Raw genomic sequence first — 19583 nt, forward strand, 5'->3', positions numbered from 1 at the left:
AAGTCTAATTTTTATGACAGTAGAGAGAATGATTCCAAGTGATTAAAATCACCGCTTTTAAAGCACTGTACACAATGCGAAAGCAATCATCAGAGTACGCATCGCTACGCACTTTGCCGACCGATATGGACGACTGATGAATTCGTGAGCGCCCAAATATACTCTGTGGACGCCCGGATGATGTGTTTAAAAGCTCGGATACGCCCGTTAATGAATTGGTTTCCCCTCCCCCCGTGACTTGCGAAAACAAGCAGGGACTGTTGTGTCACTCAGGCATCCAAGCGCTGAGTAGTACAACTATTGACCAATAAGAGGCGGTCAACGCCGAAAAAAAAATTCTACTAACAAAACTCTCGGCCAAAGCCAGTACCCGAGAGGGCGAGTACACAACAGAAGACGACCTAATTTTTGACCGATGACGTAAAAGAGCAAACCTAAAAGAAACGAAGCAACACGAACAATAGAAAATATAATTGTATAGAATGCAAGCGAATATAAAAAGACCAGTAAAACAGAGAACTTAATTAAAACTCGAAAGTGAGAGCGTCGACCGCATTCCGCTTGCCACCCACCACCATATCCCTTCCATTGCACGCCAAACGTGAAATTGTTAAATAAAATGCGATTGCTTTTATAGCCAAAAGAATTTGTCATTTATTTGATAAACACAGCAGTACTTCAGATGCAATTTGGTGTCATTCCGAATATAGTTGAAAGGAAAAACAAAGGTGTGCCGAACAAATGACACAACTTTTTTTTTGAAAAGAAGTGGAGTGCAATGAAGTGGAGTGCAATACACTGCACGAGTCTATACTGCATAAAAGCAGCGAGATGCTACAGACAAAATTTTGTTAGACAAACCTAGACTGATAGCATCAATGTATAGGAGTTTCGGATAAACCGGACCCTTGGTTGGACTAAAACTGATTAAGATGCATTTCAAGTTGATAGTTTTCTAGGCTTTTATCTCAATGTTATTGTCATAACCAAGATTCAATTCTGCCTCTAAGAGACTTAAAATATTAAATCCCTAATTGGAAAAATAATACTTAAATTGTTTCTAACGAAAGAACTGCTTCGTTTAATTTTTTACTCGGAAGGCACTGCTTATCAAGGCCCTGGGGGCCAATCTAGGATAAGGGTTAATGAGCGTTAGGTAAACGGTGAGACAACACCGTGATGATCAGTAATGGTGGAATTGCGTATATAAAAGGGCTGCCGTATAAAAAAATGAGTTATATTAGAGTAGAAAATGACTATGGTCAGCTGAGAAGCAGCCCCATGAGATGTAATATTACCTCTAATTGGAAAAATGTCATTTAAATTGTGTTATATTTGGAGGGATAATTTGAGCTAAACTGTAAAGAAAAAATAACAAATTGAAATCTGATTGATATATATATAAAAAAAAAAAATTTTGTTGGAATTTTATATCAATACCTTTTTCTCGCATCCCAACCCTCCTCAGATTCTGCACCATTCCTTATCGCTGTACATCGATTGTTGCTATCGCTGCTGCCGCCCTTTGCATCGTTTGCCGCCATATCGTGAATGTAAGCACCGCAATGTTTAACGACGTTTGAAAGAGCGCTTCTTCAATCGAATAAGACGAGGGCGTCCCGCGAGGCTCGAGGTGGCGGCCTAGAGAATTTCACGCTGTGTCGTATTAAAATAGCAGACGACCCCTTCCTCGCCAGCCGAAAAAATAAAAAATAAATAAAAATAAAAAATGAATAAAAAATAATAAAATATAATATAATAAATAAATAAAATAATAATAAAAAAAAAGACATTTGCGGTCTCAACTAGCGATGAGGCGTTGTCCGTTAAGCGCGCTATGGTGTTATTAGTCCACAGTGGAAAACAAACTTGAAATGCAAAAGCGCCCCCATCTCTTTCTCTCTTACCCTCTCTTTATGTCTGCCCTATCTTTATCTCTATCTCATATGCGCTTCTATGTACACATGTGCAGTAGCCACAAGTACACATACTATATTATAAGTACACCTGTATCAACCATGGGCGCTTAAAGTATTTCGTACAAGAAAATACTTGCTGCATGTTTGACTGCGGTTACACAATTTTTATATATTAATACACGAACATGATTTGATAACACCCACATACGCACGCACGCACACACACACATAAGGATGGCGTAACTATAAGAAAACATTTTCGGATTTTGTAATCATGCCATGCTTCTTTATTTTCTTTTAAAGTTGATGAGTTCCCTCTCTTTTGATGAGTAAGGACGGAATAAATTAAAAAAATTAACGTAATAATTACATGCGGGATTTTGCGCTACAAAACAGGTGATATCAAGAATGGAACATTTTATCATGCTGAAAGAAATAAATGGTAAGATGGACAACATCTTGAAATTTGGAATATAGACTTTTGTCATTTATTTGTATATGCTCCACAATATACGGCATAATCACGTTGACACATCGGTTCCCGTCAGATCACCGAAGTTAAGCAACATTGAGCCTGGTCATTACTAAAATGGGTGACCAATTTGGGAAGTCCAGGTGCTGTATGTAGGAGGACGTCGACACCTCCCTGCAAAAAGTTGCAAAAACCTAACGTCGTTATCTCCCCTAACGGGGATATACATGCGACTGAGGGCCGTTTGTGAATTTCGTACTCCCATGAAACTTCCTCCTTCGGAGGAAGCCGGTTAAACCCTGAATAGGGTTGGTGCTGACTGCACACATATGCTCCGCAGTCACACCCAACTTCATTAATTAAAGGATAAACAAAATAAATTAAAGGATTTCCGTTGTCAACAACAAAAATTGTTGTCTGCGTTTTTTGCCGCTGGTTTAAGTTGAATCTGATGTGCTGAATCCAGAAATCACATTGGTTTTTGCTCAGTCAAATCAAGTTTTTGAGATCTGGTCACATGTTGTTTTTAACGTTTTTGTTCACATGTATGCATGTGTGGAGCATTTTAGAAGTTGGTGGGGTCAAATGCCGTGTGGAATACGTTTTTTTTAATTTGTTGCGTGTGAAATCTGGCAATCCTGTTTCTTATCATCATGTTGATGCTTTTGCTTTTTGTATTCTTATCTTCTGTGTATTTTTGTTTTGCAGCTGAATGAGATGGCTTCGTTCAGCAAAATTCGCGCAGAAATAAGGTCGACGTGTTCTGCTACATATGTAAAAACTACATCATTGCTCCTAATAGGAAACTAGTTACAAGTTTCATAAGGCGTGCTTACCATGCTTATTTTGGTATTAAACTCGGTGACCAGGATAAAGTTTGGGCGCCACACTTAATGGGCAAGGTATGCATCGAGACTCTGCGTGGGTGGTCCAACAATGGCAAGAGGAGTCTGAATTTTTGGAATTCCCATGGTTTGGAGGGAGTCGACAAACCATGTCACTGACTACTACTTCTGCGCGGCTGATTTGACTGGAATCAACTGAAAGAACCAGGGCAGCCTCAAGTATCCTGGTCTTCAATCAGCACGTCGTCTTATAGTTCATTGTAATAAAATTCCATTGCCTATCTTCAGAGAACTTCTGGACATTAGTGACGAAGATTCCTCCAGTTTTAAAGGACATGGAGTAGTAGTAGTAGTAGTAGTAGTAGTAGTAGTAGTAGAAGAAGAAGAAGAAGAAGAAGAAGAAGAAGAAGAAGGAGTTGAATAATCTTGTTCGCGGCCTCGACTTGTCAAAGAACTTTGCCGAAGTAACGGAATCCAGATTGAAGGAAAATATATCCTCTCCAACAGTGCTAGCATCACCTTCTTCCGCAACAGGCATAAAGAATATCTCCGTTTTTTTTTTTCTATGAAGAAAAGGACTTGGTGTACTGTGCAGATATTGTGCAGCTTCTGCTCAAGTTTGGGTTGTCACAGTACGAACCACAATATTGGAGATAGCAGAAAGCGATCACTGAAATGTGTTCTGTTACACAACGGCAACAAGTTTTCCTCTGTACGCATCGTCCACTCGGTTAAACTGAAAGAGAAGTATGAAGCGGTGAAGTATGTGCTGGGTAAAATTGGTTATGTTAAGCAAAAGTGGTTTATTAATGTTGATGTGAAGATGGTGAACTTTTTCTTGGGACAACAGTCTGGCTTCACCAAGTATCCATGTTTTTTTTTTTAGCATGTGAGATAGTAGGGACCGTGCTCAGCATTACACGCAGAAGAACTGGCCTGTGCGGGAGGAACTGGTGCCTTGCAAAGAAAGGAACATCATCAATGACCTTCTGGTGGATAGAGACAGAATACTCTTCCCACCGTTGCACATTAAGCTCGCTTCACTTACTTGCGCCAGGCTTTTCCGGGATTGGCCATAGAGAAGTTGAAAGCTGGCATCTTTGACTGTCCTCAGATCCGTCAGCTCATTGGAGATCTAGAGTTCGAGAACTCAATGAACGAAGTGGAAGTGTGGGAGGCATTTGTTCTGCGAGTGAAAAACATTTTTGGTAAGAATGAGGCTGACTGCTTTCAGAAACCTGGACTGCAACATTAGCGTCAAGATGCACTACCTATTTTCACTTAAGAACCAGTTTCCTGTGATCCTGGGTTCAATGAGTGACGAGGAGAGGAAGAGATTCCATCAGGATATGGAAGAAATGGAGACCAGGTATCAGGGTCAATGGAATGCAGTCATGATAGCTGACTACTGTCGAATACTGAAAGGATACCTCCCTGTCGCTAAGCATTCCAGGAGTTCGAAGAAATGGAAGTTCAAACCCTGGTTTGAATAATGATGACGCAACATGTAATTTACGTTTATTTGCGATTATCAATGTCTACCATTCAGTTTACAGTAATCGATGTTTCCATCAGGTAATCAATATATATTGTTGCACAAACATTTTTCTAAACCTTAATAAGAATGATGTAGGATGATGTATATTGGCAAAAATGAGCTGATAATGCCACAAAAATGTAATTAATTTTGTCACACGGTCTGATTTTTTTTCAAATCAACTTAGCACACAAATCTCACATGGCCCTGTCGGTGGGGCATTAGAATACACCGACTACCCCCCTACAGAGGGTAAAAGTCTCTCAATGGGGGTCCTGGATATGACCTTAAACTATATCCAATGGTAAGGCCTCAACTTGTGGGCTTTAGGGAGTGTGGAGCCACCCTTTAATTGGCATTACTCCCAGGTCCACTCTGACACAGAGTGGTAGTACCCGTTAGGGTTCCAACTATGGGTTAAATAGAACCCGACTTGAAAACAACAAATATATTCTATTAAAAAAATTTTCTTCAAAATCTTTTGATTCGGCATTAAATAACCCGAAAAGGGTTGATATGCCGTAAAACAAAAACAACCAACCAACCAACACAAATCTCACCTGATCGAGAGAAAGGGATGCTAATTTCTGATTCAGCAGTGTAAAAATACCCCGAATCACTTGTAGAAGTCTAGACAACATTCACAAAGTAAAAAATTGTTGTCCAGTGTTACTATTTACAATTACATAAATTAATTTATTATCTTTATTTAAAGTTAAATAAATTACTTTATTATTAAAAAATAAAAGGTGAAATATAATTGAATACGCATATTTTCCTTAAACACACACACACACACACACACACACATATATATATATATATATATATATATATATATATATAAGTCACAGATTAATATATGTGAAATATCCTGTTGGATATTACATTCTTATTATATAGGATTATTGGCTTCTCCCTTTGGATTACTATTCCTACGACCTGGTAATAATGCCTCAGAAGATATTGAACTCTTTCCGATAAGTGACTCCCCATGTTGTATGAAATTACTTCTCCTATAAATATTATTTACCACTCAAACAATATTTTCAATATATGTGCTATAAATCAAAATACGTGTTTACTCACACCTAAACATTTTTGCTAACCGCATTTCATTCCCTCTGATTATATTAACCAGTAGTGAAAATCCATGGATTAAGGAAATTAAAATAACACCCATCTATATATTCCTTGTGTGAAACAATAAATTCTTAACTCGAGTATATGTGTTTATATTTTGATTTTCATAATTTTACTTGAACCACTAAACTGATATATGTGTGTGTGTGTATGTGTGTGTGCGCGCGTGTGTGTGTGTGTGTGTGTGCGTGCGTGCGTGCGTGTGTATTTTGACAGCATCTCATTTCATTAAATAAAATAGACATTTTTTTTGTCTATTAACCCTGCTTTTGATCCTTTCCAACTTCTGAATAACGGCCTACACTTCTGTCAGGAACTGGCTGATGTAATTACCATATTTGTTTGAAGTCCCAGTACTTTTCAATCTTTCTAGATTCATCGACAGGGATAGATTAATCTAACTGGTTTTGAACAATTTATATATATATATATATATACTAGCAGGGGTTACCCGGCGTTGCCTGGGTGATCGGCCCCCTTCCCACTCCGAGAGGTAACAAAAAAAGTCACCCCTCTGGATTTACATGCTTGGTGCCGGCCTGCCCCTTCAGGGAGAGATAATCCCCAACTCCACCTTCAGGGAGGAGGGTGTCTGGAGGCTTCTCCCCCACCCCAAAGAAAAAAGTCACCTCCTCCTGGCCTCTTCGCCCCCTCCACCCTTGGGGGGACACCGGCTCCCTCCTTTGGGGGGAGAAACTGCCAAGCTCCCCCCTTTCGGGTGAGAAAATGCCAGGCTTCCCCTTTTGGTGGGGGGATGGTGGCGTGGCCTTCGTTATAAAGATGGCCGGCCAGCTGAAAAAATGACGTCATCGCCGAGGTCCCAACAAGCAAGATATGTGGAACTCTTAGACTGTCAATAATGAACAGTAATTTTTACAGACAGCGTTACAAAACTTCAAAATTGGATTGAAATAAAGAACACGATGATTTATACTGAAACTCATCTAATATTAATAATAAAAAATAATTTTAAAAAAACACAAGTTGTTTGTTTAAGTTTTATAAGCAATTGAATATTTCGTTGTATTATAGATTTTAAAGATTAGAATGCGTTCTTTAATTACTTATAAATTACATTTTAAAAAAGTGAAGGAACACGATTTGATTTGTAGTAAACTTGAAGTTTATTTAATATAATTAAATGGAAATTATGCATGTAAGATTATGAATATTTGAAGCAGAACACAAGCAAAACATTTGATATGAGTTAAGACAATAAACAAATATTAAAATTAAACTATTTTTTTAATCAAAATGAATTTTTTAAAATCAAAATGAATGTTTTTTAATCGAAATGAACAATATTTTTTTAAAATCAAAATGAATATTTTTTTTATATCAAAATGAATATTTTTTAATCAAAATGAACCACAATATTTTTAAATACAAATGAACCACAATATTTTTTCAAAATCAAAAACAATATTTTTAATGGGTTTGTATTACTATACACATAGATTGTAAAAAGTTGCCAAAAACAAATATATAACAAATAAATGTTATCAAAGGCACGATAAGTTACTTTTCTACCAAACTGGATATATTTTTCGTGTTTTTATTCAATATAACATGTTTATTCAGCTCGAAAACCATACAGTGTTTACTGATGTATTGGAAAATTCAAGATGGCGTCTGACTCCCTCTTTAACACGGTAAGTTTGGGAAAAGGTGTTATAAATAAAAAACTGAATAAAATACTGTTAAAAACTCGCTCAATATATGTTACCTTGACATAGCTTGACATATATTCGGCGGGTTTTAATAGTATTTTTTCTAGTGTTTTATTTATAACATCTTTTCCCATATTTACCGTGTTAAAGAGGGAGTGAGGCGCCATCTTGGATTTTATCTGCAGGTTAGACGATAATATTATGGTCGTTAGCTATGTGTGATAATGCATTTATGTATCATTTTGGTAGGGTGATATCCCTGGTTTGGGCGGTGGTCGTGGATATTATACCCTGGATGAAACCTTTCATAAAGTCGGTATCTTCGTGTCTATAATTCCCTAAATAGCCAGACACACAAGAGACAATTAACATTACCAACTAATAAAAACAACGATACAATCTATAAGAACCTAAATAAGACAGGCATTCAAATAACAAAACTAAACTCTTTAACAATTAAGGATCTAACACGTAAAATTATAACTAATACCAACATTAACACCAAAGCCGGAATATATTCCATACCCTGCCTTGATTGTGGAAGAATATACGTAGGAGAAACTCAGCGTAATTTAAATAAAAGAATATATGAACACAAAAGAGATGTAAAAAACAACAATACACTCAACGCCATATATATATATATGTATATATATTGATCCTATTATTTATACCAATTCTTTTATCCATTTTATCACCTCCTATTCTTATTTTTAGACACCATCTTTTAAGTTACTACGCTATTTTATCCCAATTCAATTATTTCTAATTTAAAAAAAAAATTCTTTCGTAATCTCATGTCATTTTATTTATTTAATCTATCACCGCTATATTTCTAAACACAATTTTTTTTTAATCTCTACGATATTTTAACTTTTAGACGTAATCCACTACACTAATTTACTCTAATTTATTTTTTTTTCTCTCATAAAATGTATATATATGTATATATGATATCTAATTTACATAAGGAAAACACGTTGCTCTCCCCCATCATTATATATAGCTCCAATCCTCCGACTCTCTCGTCAATGACCATCCCTCTTGAAGAAGCCCGCATAAATCGGGCGAAACGTTGAGTATCCAGGTCCTTCCACCTCCATTTTATTTCATATATATATATATATATATATATATATATATATATATATATATATATATATATATATATATATATATCGCGTGTATATGTATTTCATTGATTATTTATTTTAATAATTTTACAATCATTTCATGATATTACTACTATTGGCAAAGTTTATTTTATCGATAATAGATTATAAAAAAAATTGATTAGTATATCATTCACACACGGAAATGCTTGAATATATGGTTAAGTGGCAATTTTAGCATTTAGAACTACTTAAAAACTTCACCGCTCGCTCATTTGTGGACAAAATTTCAAACAATTAATACAGTTCATATATCACCTTCTCATCGTCATTGCAAAACTAAATTTATCAATTTTCGTTCAGTAAAACAACAGTTGTGATGAATTTACTGGTTTCAAAATCGTAAAATAACGTAAGGAGGTGAGTGAGGTTTTTTTAATGACTGGTTTCCATAGCAACCAATCACACAAAAAAGTGAATTTACTGGAAGCCTGAAAAAATCATAGCTTACAATAGAAAAATGCGAGCATGAAAAGTAATATGGTTAAGCTAAAACATGGAAAAGTAAAGGACTAGTTGTTAAAACTGGAAAAGAAAAAGACAAGACATTCTAGTAAAAAATATAATAAATTTATAACTTAATATATTGCAGCATTAAGAATTGATTATATAATGTTATACATTGAACTTTTTTTTTAAATCCCAATGCTACAATATTTTTAAATTTATTATACTTTTTACTAGAATATATTGTCTTTTTCTTTTCCAGTTTTAACAACTAGACTTTTCTATGTTTAAGATTACCATATTACTTTTCATGCTCTAATTTTTCTATTGTAATCCATGATTTTTCCAGGTTTCCAATAAATTTACTTGTTCTTTGTTTAATTTCAATCTTATTTTTTGCCGCATAAAAAATATTTAATAACAATATACGACACTCGCCTGCTTTCAATAAAATACCCCCAATTATCTCCTTTTCGTGGTTTCATTTTCTCTGTTTCACTTGTTACTTCTCTTTCCGCAACAGCAGTGAATTAGTAGCAACAGTAGTCGCTGAAGCGACGTGGTTGCTATGGAAACCAGTTATAAAATGTGTTCACTTCTTTACATCATTTTACAATTGAATTTAAAAAGCCTTAATGCTGCAATATTTTAAGTTATAAATTTATTATATTTTTTACTAGAATATTTTGTCCTTTTCTTTTCCACTTTTAACAACTAGTCCTTTACTTTTCCATGTTTAAGCTTAACCATATTACTTTTCATGCTCGCATTTTTCTATTGTAATATATATAAATATTTTTTATTTGTTTTAAGTTGGCATTTATATGTCGATACATCTTCACGAGTATGTTTCGGTCAGTCGAAATGAATGGGTAGTGATATATAAATGCTTATGTAAAGCAAATAAAAAGCAAAACTTGCCCTATTTCGGTATTGAGCACTTTTGTATGAACCTTTCTTAAAACTGCATTTGTTGTTTTATCTCTGGAAATATTAACCTGGTATATATATATATATATATATATATATATATATATATATATATATATATATATATATTAGTAGGATCCGTGTACCTGCATTGTCCGGTGGAAGCATATCACGAGGTCAGAACAGATTCTGTAAATAATTCACACACACCCTCCAAAGAAAATTAAACAATGTTTGTCAGTGGGAAGCCACATTAATACCTTTTTAGGGGCGGTCATTTGCAACTTCAATTCGCTGGACCTTGACTGTCAATACAATTGTAACTGTTGGTTCCCGGCGAAGGGTCGGTCTCATGTGGTCATGAGCGGTATGGGCCTCCAGTTGACGATCATGAGCAGTTAATACTGTATTGATGCGTTTACCGTCGTTTATTGTCTGACCTTGCGTGTCTATACAACTGTAAAAGATATTTCACGACGCAGAGTCTCAGTCACTGCTTGCTATGAGCGTTTTCTGTTTACATTGGACTGCACTTTTTTAGGAAAGTCGCTTTTCTTCAAATGTCGGTCACCGTCATACAGTGGCGAGCACTTTCGTCCGTGGTGATCAGTGTTCCTTTAAGGTAGTTAGTATCACTTCATCGCATGGATGATGTATTCCAATTAAATATAACTCTATATGTTATAATAATAATAATAATTATAATAATAATAATAATAATAATAATAATAATAAAGAAATAGCATTCTTAGTAATAAGAATATCAATCATAATGATGAAACTAATAATGATAGTAGTAATCAAAATTAAAATAATATTAAAATAATAATAATAATAATTTTAATAATAATAATAATAATAATAATAATAATAATAATAATAATGAGGAGGAGGAGGGGGATGGAAAGTCCAAAAAGAGAGCACTGATCAGACCTCCGCTGGACAAACGCGAAGAGAACTGGGACCTTGGGAGGCTTAGTGCCATTCAATTTTCAGTATAAACCGATGGCCACTGCCAGCGAGAAATCAATGGTAAGTGGCTGTTGCGATAACGCAAATTTATTTACAAATGCTATCGAAGGAGGTGGAGAGAGTTGGACGTCTGGGAGACTTGTTGTCACTCAGCTTCCAGAGAACACCACAGGTTTCCAGTCAGATCGTTTGTTGACTTGTTTGAAAGCTCCATGTAAGCCAATAATAATAATAATAATAATAATAATAATAATAATAATAATAATAATAATACGAAAATACGGATAATTCATAGTAATTGTAGTCCATTGTCCAGATAAGCACAGATGTAATAAAATCTAACTCTGTGGTTGTGTTACATTAATTAATGCTGTGGTGAGTCGTTTACTGATGGATCCTCTTTGTCTGGACAACTGCCACATATAATCCCAACGTAGAGTATCGATCATGATTGCTTCTATTGAACCAGCTCTTAAAGGAATTTGTGGCGCCTAATTGCGTTTAGAATGGGTTCGTCTATAAATATCGATCACTGTCACTTCATGGCATTAGCGCGCGTTGTTGGGCGAATCAGTTGTCTTCAAAAATATATATCATCCGTGTTTTGCTTTTAAGGTATTTTTACTTCATCGGAAGGCGGTGCGTTCCAATTAATTGTAATCGTATGCGTTATTATAATAAACGAATAATGATGATGATTATAATAAACGAATAATGATAATTATTATAATAAACGAATAATGATGATGATTATAATAAACGAATAATGATGATGATTATAATAAACGAATAATGATAATTATTATAATAAACGAATAATGATGATTATTATAATAAACGAATAATGATGATGATTATAATAAACGAATAATGATAATTATTATAATAAACGAATAATGATGATGATTATAATAAACGAATAATGATGATGATTATATTAAACGAATAATGATGATGATTATAATAAACGAATAATGATGATGATTATAATAAACGAATAATGATGATGATTATAATAATTTGTTTAAAATTTAATTTTCACCCCAAACAAGCCAGAGTGCTACTTTGATGTAGGAGGCTACTATCGGAGACATAAGTTGCAGGGATACTATGTCGGGAGTTGAGCAGCAAGATGTCTGCTCACATTACACTTGAACTTCTACATGTCAGTCCATTTGGGAAAACCCGGATGGGAATTGCAGAGTCTATCAGTTCAGGAGAAGAAACTATTAGATCAGAAGGCCTTCTTATATCTACGGATCCCTATGTAAGAGTGAGATCTTGCTAATGATCGGGTTTTTCGGGGGTATTTACGTCGAGAGGGTACAAGAATTTGTAGTTTGTCAGAGAATCCACCATTAAAATACTTGTATAATAATAATAATAATAATAATAATAATAATAATAATAATAATAATAATAATAATAATGATGATGATAATAATAATAATAACAATAATAATAACAATAATAATGATAAAATTAATAATAATAATAATAATAACAATAATAATGATAATAATAATAATAACAATAATAATAATAATAATAATAATAAGAAGAAGAAGAAGAAGAAGAAGAAGAAGAAGAAGAAGAAGAAGAAGAAAAGGTAAAGAAGAAAAGTAATGTTCAGAATAAGATTAATAAGCATAACGGAAGCATAGGCGACCATAACTGGTATCAGTTGAAAATCACTTACTGATGTAAAATTATTCCGCTTACCAAACTGAACTTGTTCGTTTAGTTTCATTTCGTTGCAGCCATGTTTAAGTTCTTTTTTGTTTTAGTTACACGAAAAGTATTATTCCCTCTCTTAAAAAAAAAAAAACAATAATAAAAATGTACAACAAATTCAAACCATATTAGAACATTATTTTTATAGTTAAGCTATACAAAAAAAAATATTTGGCCCTTCAAAAAAGAAAAAACTATATAATAAAAAATTGCATAACGTTCAAGTAATATTGAAACATTATTTTTTTAGTTAATTAACACCATAAGTAATATTCGGCCCCCCCCCCCCAAAAAAAACTGCATAACATTTAAACCATATTAAAACATTTTTTTTAGTTAATTAACACCATAAGTAATATTCGATCCTTCAAAAAAAAAGAAAAGAAAAGAAAGAAAAAGCTAATTAAAAAGCATAGCATGCAAATAATATCGAAACATAATTTTTTTAAGTTAATTAACACCGAAAGTAATATTCAGCCCTTCAAAACAAAAACAAAAAAAAAAGATAATAAGAACTGCATAACATTCAAACAATATTGAAACATTATTATTTTAGTGAAGTTACACCAAAAGTATTATTCCTCCCTTAAAATAAAACAATAATAAAAAGAAGCATAAGAGATACAAACCATAATGAAACATTTTTCATGAAAGTCATTATGGCGTCTTACAAGTGTTATTTACATCATCTACTGCAATAACAAAAACTTTGCAATAGTTTACATTGTACAGAAAAACCAAAGTAGATACTCGTAAGCACAAACGTAATATTTGATATACATATGTTACCCGTTCGGAGAAGTAAAATAAATATTTCTAATGTTGGAGAACTATATTTTGAATCAAGCAATAAATCATTTACAGAACCATTACGTACGTTGGTCGAGTAATTTTTACTTTGATTTGTTTTATGCCTATAAGAATAACACATTTATATTGTTTTGTTTGCAAAGTATTCCATTTCGTCATGAAATTACAAATAAATACCATTTTTGCCAGGTTGGGATGCTAAAAATGTACGCTGTATTTTCCTTTTTAATAGCTTCAGTTGAAATTACTTTGGTATATTCGTTTCGGTTAAATATCTTGCTGTTATTTTTATTTATAACTTGCCTGGATACCCGGCGTTGTACGGGTGTTTGGGGATGTGTGTTGAGCAAAAAAAAATAAATAAATAAATGGTAGCAGGTACGCTTGAATCTGTACCGCGGAGGAGGAAAAGAACGTGAAAAAAAAAAACGTGGCGTCTTTGCTGTTGCGTCCATCACCAACCAGGAAGTGGCAAAGGTTTAAATTAAGGCTAGTCAATCGAAAAGAGGGGATGACTTTCGAAAATATCTGCGAAAAAAAAACGACCCCTCCTTGTAGAAAAGTGTCCAGTTGAGGGTGAAGGAATTACTGCTTTGGCCAATTTTCCGATATTTCTCGTCCGAAGAGTCGGCTTCAAAACGATACGTATCTCGTAGAAATCTGTCGCCTCTGGCAAAAGTTTCAGGCCAGCATACATACATACATACATACATACATACATACATACATACATGACGATGATTGCAACGTCTTATCAGACGAGTGCCACTCCCTCAGACATTTAAAATCCATGAGCCCAAATACCTGAGGGAGTATCTATACAAAGATGATGTTACAGACTCTTAGCTTTGTACGACAGCTAAGTCTCTCTCTCGGTTCAAAATGTTGAGATCCAGCAACAAGCAAGAGCAAGATAGCTAGTAACAAATTAAACTGCAGATCAGCTTAATGCGGGTACTGTTCTTCCGCTTTATGGTTTTTTAAATCAGAGATTTGCTTCTCCTAGAAAGGTTGCCTTCACCACGGCTTACGGGAGCCCTCTCTACCCCAATACACATATACACACACAAATATACACGGTGCTAGTTGGCCGTTGACCCAGAAAAAGAGTTCATTCGCCCTTTGGAAGGTCTTGTTTTTAATCCTTCAGGGAGACTAGCCGCCCTCCTCACCAAACAAGTCTGGTGGGGGAACCAGTTTAATCGCCGGTGATCCGACCATGGGGCAGGTAGTGCTGGCTTTCATGGTACCAGTAGCATATGACATGACCTTACATATACATACATACATACATACATACATACATACATAAAGGCTTCCTTCAGTCTTGACAGACTATGGATACCCACGGTAAGGGTGCCTGCGCGTGAGATTTTTGTGGCAAGAGTTGCGCAATCTCCAACCACACCTCTCCTGAATCGACATTGTTGAATACCAGTGGCAAGTAGAGGTTCAGGACGACTGGAAACAATGTCGAGATAAGCGGAAAGCACATACAGCGCCTAGAATTCCCAAATGGTCACCCATCAAGTACTAGCCAGACTCAACGTTGCTTAACTTATATACGGCATAATCAAGTTGACACACCGGTTCTCGACATACATACATACATACATACATACATACATACATACATACATACATACATACATGCATACATACATTTAAACAGACAGGTAAGATTTATATAATAGATTCTTTGTATATATGTTTTGTTTTTTAATTCTTATATCGATAGTGACTTTCATTAACGCTAAAAACATACATCACAAAGAAAATAACATGAGTCAGATCGACCTAGGTATAATCCTCCTCATAGACAGTCCGATACTTTTATTTTCTTTCCAGCGTATAATCATATGCTACGCTACACATATATGCGAGGAACTGTGTATAAAATTATTAGTAAAAGGCCGAAACAATTGAATGCAGGTACAGTAAATAAAACTGGATCCTTTTGAGATGCATATAAAAATGCGTGTCTGTTCCCCGTGAAATGTATTACAAGTATTCATTTTTACCTACACACATTAATGTCTCATTCTTACACAATCATCAGGGTAACAATTTTTGCCTGTCATGAGATTCGAACACAGCCACCTTTTTGCTCCAGTTGCAGAGCCTCTACCTCAGGGCCACCAAACAATGGTCACGGGAATGAAGGGAATTAAACGCCGAATTCAGGCGAGTACATTAGGTAATCCAGAGTGTCTGTAGGAGTGGAAGCCATTAATATTGCATAGACGCTGGTTGAGTGCCTTAGTTATAATTCTGCAGACAGTACTCATCCTTAAGTATTTTTATTCATCTTTACTTACAAACATTAGTGTTTCATGCTTACGCAATCAGCAGTATATGTAAAAATTCCTGCCAGTCATGAGATTCGGACCTATATATAGAATATTATTATTATTATTATTATTATTATTATTATTATTATTATTATTATTATTCGCACACAAGGAGCTTTCATACAGGTCATCAAGAATCTCTCCTTTAAAACAACCTGTGGTGTTCCCTAGAAGCTGAGTGACAACAGGTATCTCGTAACGTAACATGCGGCCGCAGTCGTGATTGAACTCACTACACAAGTTTGTAGTATAATTCAAATCTTGTCCGTAACTGAATACTTGATGCTTCACTAGGGCTATCAAGGATATTTTTATCGTGACGTCATCATTAAATGGGTTGCCTACCATGGCTTATAAGAGGCCCATTTACTCTCGAGAGAAGGATAGACCGCGCCAGTTTCTTAACCTACAATTTAACTTTGCGGTACATTTAGCGTCTGGCCTTCCCAAGTGGTCACTCATCTGGTACTGACCTGGCTCGATGTTGCTTAACTTTGGTGATCTGGCGAGAACCTGTGTATCAACGTGATTGTGCCGTATATATTTCTAGTACATTCTACCTCTTTGGATAACATCTGCAAATGAATTTGCGTTATCACAACAGCCGCTTACCATTGATTTCTCGCTGGCAGGGGCCATTGGTCTCCAGCAGAATTTGAGTGCTAATAAGCCTCCGCACGGTCCCAGTTCTCTTCGCACTTTTCCAGCGGAAGTCTAGTCAGTGTTCTTTCCTCGGTCTTTCCATCCTCCTTGACCCTTCTCGACTATTTAATATCTATTTTTGGGAGCGGTGAGGGGGCAATTGGAAGGAATGGATGAGGGGATAGAGAACTTATAGATATGCAGCTTCAATGTTCTTGGTCAATGTAACACTATGTATTAGTTTCCGCATTCAAGGGTTTTCTTTAGTATTTCAGCTATATTCATTATTGCTATTGGTTGCATCTTTCCAGCCATTCCTCTGATTGCAATTTTTCCTATTTTTTTTCAAAGTTTTCAGAATTTTTGCTAGTACTCCTACTATTATGCGTACTATCTTAATTTTTTTCATCATCTATATCCCTTGCAGCTCTCTGGCTAACTCTGTGTATTTGCTTCGTTTCTTCCTTTACTTTGATATTCAACCTGTGGTCAGCTGAAATAGAAAAGTATACCATTTGGCAGGACTTTTCTTTCTTGTTAATTATTACGAAATCTGGTCTTATTGCTTGGATGGGTTTATCCGTTTGTAGGTCCATGTCCCATAGGATTTTGTGATTGTCGTTTTCAAGTACTATTACCGACTTATGTTTGCACCATTTGTCCATGCGTTCAGGATACAGTTGTTTCACAACTCTCAATATACTGCACTTCCCACTTGGTCGTGCCTTTTCTTGCATTCCTTCTGGGCTAGTTTGCTACATTCGCTTACTATATGGATTATCGTTTCGTCTCTTTGTCTACAGAATATGCATTTGCTGTTTTCTTGCGTTTGTCAACCTTTGCTTTGATGTGGTTGGTTCTTATCGAGTTATCTTGTGCTGCTGTTATTAGGTATTTAGTCTCTCGGTTAACGTGTCCTTTTCGCATCCATGTCCAAGTGTTTTCGTTATTCTCACTCTTTGACATCCTTACAAATCTTCCGTGTAGTTGTTTTCTCCCATTTTTATTTTCTTGTTTTATTCTTTGCCTCTCTGTGTTCTGTTTTGCTGATTTTTTTCCGTGTCTCTTGCTGCCATGATTATCCTTTCAGCGTTTTGCATTATGTATTTTTCTAGTTCTTTTTTGGTATCATTCACACGGTCTTCTATACAGACTGGTCCCCTCCCACCGTCTTTCCTTTTCACGTTGAGTCGGTCAATATCATTTTTCGGGTGTAGTGCGTTGTGCATAGTCATGAGTTTCCTGGTCTTCTGATTGAGCTGTCTCAGTTCTTCTTTGGTGTATCCTATGAACGGTCCAGAGTATCTTACTAGTGATACTGGCCATGTATTTAAAGCTTTTATTAGGTTTTGCTATATAGTTTAGTTTCCAGAAGTTTTCTTGTTCTCCTGAGGTATTCCTTTCCAATTATCTCTTATTATTCTTCTTCTTCTTCTTCTTCTTCTTCTTCTTCTTATTATTATTATTATTATTATTATTATTATTATTATTATTATTATTATTATTATTATTATTCACTTAGAGTTTTCGCAAAACTATTTTTAAAAAATTCTCTTTTTATGAAAAACCTGTAGTGTTCCCTGGAGTCCGAGTGACAAAAAGCTTCCCCAGATTTCCAGTACTTTGCATCTCTTTCGATAACCTTTTGTAAAAGATTTGACGTTATCGCAACAGTCGCTTGCTATTGATATCTCGTTGGCGGCGACCATTGGTCTTCACTGGAATTTGGATGGAAAAAAGCCTCTCTAAGGTCCCAGTCCTCTTTGCACTCATCCAGCGGAGGTCTGGCTAGTGCTTTCTCTCCTCAGTCTTTCCATCCTCCTTGACCCTCCTTACTTATTTGATGCGGTGCCAGTTTATGGGGACATGTGCACAAAAAAGGGGAGGGGGCGAAACGCAGGTGCGCATGGGGATACCTTACAATTATTATTATTATTATTATTATTATTATTATTATTATTATTATTATTATTATTATTATTCACTAGGAGTTTTCACAAAGACCATTATCAAAAATTCTCGTTGAGAACAACCTGATGTTTTCCATGAAATCTGAATGACAGCAAGTTTCCTCAGATTTCCAGTTCTCACCACCTTTTTCGATAATCATTGCGGATTCGTTTGCATTATCGCAATAACCGTTTGCCGTTAATTTCTCGTTTGTAGTGACCATTAGACTTCACTAGAATTTGGGTGGCAATAGACACCCAAATTCTTCCCAATGTCATAAAGCCTCCCAATGTCCCAGTCTTTTTGCATTCATCTATTGGCGATCTGGTTTGTGCGTTTTCTCCTCGGTCTTGCCACACTCCTTAACCCTCCTCGATTATCTGGTGTGGCTCCAGTTTATGATGACACTACATTCTTGAAAGGTGGGGAAGACGAAAGTGTTTTCATTCTCAGCTTTGATTCGGATCTCACTTATTATTTCCAAAGTTTTTCGTGATTGTTCCTGGCGCTTCTACTATTAGTGATGCTATCTTGGCTTTCTTCATCTTCCATCGCCCTTTGAGCTCTCTGGCCAGTTCCGTGAATTTGCTTGTCTCCTTACTCTTTACCTCGTGAACTGCTGGCAGGACTTTTCCTTCTTATTAACAGTTATGACATCCGGCGTTCTTGCTTGGATAGGTTTTTTTCTGTCTGTCTATCCATGTCCTATAGAATTCTGTTACTTTCGTTTTCATTACTATTATAATTTACCCACTTGGAGTTTTCACACAGGTTATCACCAAATAATTATCTTGATGTGTTCCTTGGAGTCTGAATGGCAAGTCCCCTCTAATTTCCAGTACTTGTCACTCTTTCAATACTATTTGCAAATTGATCTGAGTCATCGCAACAACCGTTTACTATCGATGTATCGTTGGTAGTGGCTATTGGTCTTCACTAGAATGGTGGCAATGAGCCTCCCCAAGGTCCCAGTTCGCTTCGCACTCATC

The 19583-nt window shown here is 35.5% G+C and overlaps 1 pseudogene; it reads left to right on the forward strand.

The window, feature by feature from the left end:
- Window positions 1-2427: 2427 nt before the first annotated feature.
- On the forward strand, window positions 2428-2546 carry LOC145249279 (5S ribosomal RNA; annotated as a pseudogene).
- The last annotated feature ends 17037 nt before the right edge of the window (window positions 2547-19583 follow it).

The sequence above is a fragment of the Euprymna scolopes genome, chromosome 27 (genome assembly GCF_053919585.1).
Source record: "Euprymna scolopes isolate OS-2025 chromosome 27, ASM5391958v1, whole genome shotgun sequence".
NCBI lineage: Eukaryota > Metazoa > Mollusca > Cephalopoda > Sepiida > Sepiolidae > Euprymna > Euprymna scolopes.